This window comes from Elephantulus edwardii, unplaced genomic scaffold (genome assembly GCF_000299155.1).
Source record: "Elephantulus edwardii isolate Elephantulus edwardi_28Jun2011 unplaced genomic scaffold, EleEdw1.0 scaffold00056, whole genome shotgun sequence".
Taxonomy (NCBI): Eukaryota; Metazoa; Chordata; class Mammalia; order Macroscelidea; family Macroscelididae; genus Elephantulus; species Elephantulus edwardii.
The window spans coordinates 17,658,741-17,661,544 of record NW_006399806.1 but is presented as its reverse complement, the minus strand read 5'-3'; the positions used below and the strand labels follow the sequence as shown (position 1 = coordinate 17,661,544).

The 2,804-nt window shown below is 36.5% G+C and overlaps 1 pseudogene; it reads left to right on the top strand.

Annotated features, from left to right (window-relative positions):
- The first annotated feature begins 1,671 nt into the window (after positions 1 to 1,671).
- LOC102850150 lies at positions 1,672 to 2,222 on the top strand (annotated as a pseudogene).
- Positions 2,223 to 2,804: the final 582 nt, after the last annotated feature.

Genomic DNA, 2,804 nt, shown 5'->3' with positions numbered 1-2,804 from the left:
TTTGAAAATATATTGAACTTAATTAAGATAAAAGTGCAACAAAATTTGTAGGCTATCTAAAGGGAAAATTTTAGCTTTGAATGTTTATATTTAAAAATAAGAATGATCATAAATTAATAATCTAAGCTTCTATACTAAAAAATTAGGAAAAAGAAAGCAAGCAACTATCAAATTTTTAAAAAATAAAATTAAATAAAATATCAAAGTCATGGTTGTTTCTGTTGTGTATCACCAAGTTGGAGCATGCTCATAGCTGATCCTTTAACAGATTTTCAGAGGCAGTTAATCACACGGGAGGCGATTGGCCATCTTTCTTTCACAAATCAACTGGTGGATTCGAAGGGCTTGCCTTTTGGTTGACAGTGCAACTCCTTACCTACCACCAGAGCTCCCTATCAAATAAATAGAAAATCAAGAGTAAAAATTATTGACATTTGTATTAGAAATGAAATAGAGGAAATTACTTGAGATGCAGCAACAATGAAAACATTACAAAGAAATACCATGGAAAAACTAAGTCAAAAAAGTTTTTACCAAAAAGTATTGATTGATGAATGGGACCTTCTTGATGAAAGTCCCTGTGATCATGAAAAACTTTTTCCAACTGAGTGAAAAGAAAACCTACTGACTGGGTACAAACCTATCAAAAGTTTACAGAATCCTACAGAGCCTTCACAAGAAAATTACCTAAAACACAATTACAAAATGGGCAGAAGACATGGAAATAATTTTTTTCACAAAGGATATTTGGATGGCCAACAGACACATGAAGAAATAATCAAAATCACTAGCAATAAGAAAAATGCAAATCAAAATAAAATGAGATATCATCTTGCTCCAGGAGCAGTGGCAAAGACCAAAAGGATAGCAAGTAATAAATGTTGGAGAGGACACAGCGAGATAGGAACTTTATTTGTTGTTGGTAAGATTGTTAAAATGGTATAACCACTCTGGAAGGTAGTTTGGCATTTCCTCAGCATAGACATTCCATATGACCCAGCTATTCCACTGCTTGGAATATACCCTGAGAAAAGGAGAACAGAGGCACAAACAAAGATTTGTACATCAATATTCATAGCAGCATTATTTGCTATTGCAAGAAAATGCAAACAGCTCAAATGTCCAATCACAATTGAATGGCTTGAGAAATTATGGTATTTTCACAAGGTGGCATACTACACAGCACCGAAGAGCAATGATTTTATAAATCACTACCTAACTTGGGAGAGACTGGAGAGAATTATGCTGAGCGAACTAACTCAGTCTCATAAGGGACAAATACTTTATAAGACCATTATCATAGAACCAAGAGGAGGGAGCAGAGGGGTGACAGGGGATTAATCATAGGGTCACACAATCAGATGGTGAGGTAAAGGAAATGGGAAAATTCTGGTGTGAAAAACAATGTATATGAACTTTGTAAGTTAACCAGTATAAAATGTGCAAAAGACATGCAAAGAATTTTCAGAGGAAGGTATTTGGATGACTAAAAGGCACATGGAAAAATGCTCAAAATCACTGGCAAAACGATGCAAATCAAAACCACGATAAGACCGCTGTGGCGCTGGGAGCAGAGACCAGCAACGAGCGTGAGGCATGCGGAGACGCTGGTTGTGGGGACCCGGTGACAGCATTAAGAGGTTCGCAAAGTTTTAACAAGAAGTTTGCACCATGCGTGAATCTAAGTTGGTCGTTCTTGGCTCAGAAGGCGTTGCAAAGTCTGCACTGTACAGTTTGTTCAAGGAATTTTTGTTGAAAAATATGATCCTACGATAGAAGATTCTTACAGAAAGCAAGTTGAAGTAGATGCACAACAATGTATGCTTGAAATCTTGGATACTGCAGGAACGGAACAATTCACAGCTATGAGGGGTTTGTACATGAAAAATGGGCAAGGGTTTGCATTAGTTTATTCCATCACGGCACAGTCCACTTTTAATGATTTGCAAGACTTGAGAGAAAAGATTCTTCAAGTTAAGGACACTGATGATGTTCCAATGATTCTGGTTGGTAATAAGTGTGACTTAGAAGATGAAAGAGTAGTAGGAAAGGAGCAAGGTCAAAATCTAGCACGACAGTGGAACAACTGTGCGTTCTTAGAATCTTCTGCAAAGTAAAAAAGAAATGTTAATGAGATCTTTTATGACCTAGTGCGGCAAAATAACTGAAAAACTCCTGTGCCTGGGAAGGCTTGCAAAAAGTCGTCATGTCAGCTGCTTTAATATACTGACTGCATTGTAGCTCTGAGCCAGGTCTTAAGAACTGTTGCCCAATTCAACAGTACCAGCATTCCAACTTTGTTAAACCTACAACATCTTAAATGGACTTTCCTATGGTGGTACCCTTTAAGAGGCGGATGAAAGCTACTACATCAGTTTGCACATTCTGATCACTTTCCAGTATCACAAGAGAGATTTTTACTTCTGTAATAGTCCTAGAGTATGCATCTGGTAAAACCAGAGGCTACATCCAGTATTACTGCTTAAGAGACATTCTTCATCCACCAATGTTGTACATGTATGAAAATGGTGTACTGTATATTTTAACATGCCCTTTGTACTGGAGAATACAATAATGTAAATCCTAAAAGCACGACTATTTTAGCATAATAAAAGAAAGTCCAGGGAGCTCCTACATAGACTACTCCAGATAACTTTGCCTCTTTGATACTTGTAGCTTATTGTGATTTTTTTTAAGAATTTAAGGTCATTATCATTGTATTGTAAAAAAAATCAGCACTTTGATTAACGTGGTGTTATTTTTTTTTAATTTTTGGAAAACCTGTGGAGACAGTGATCCTGTCT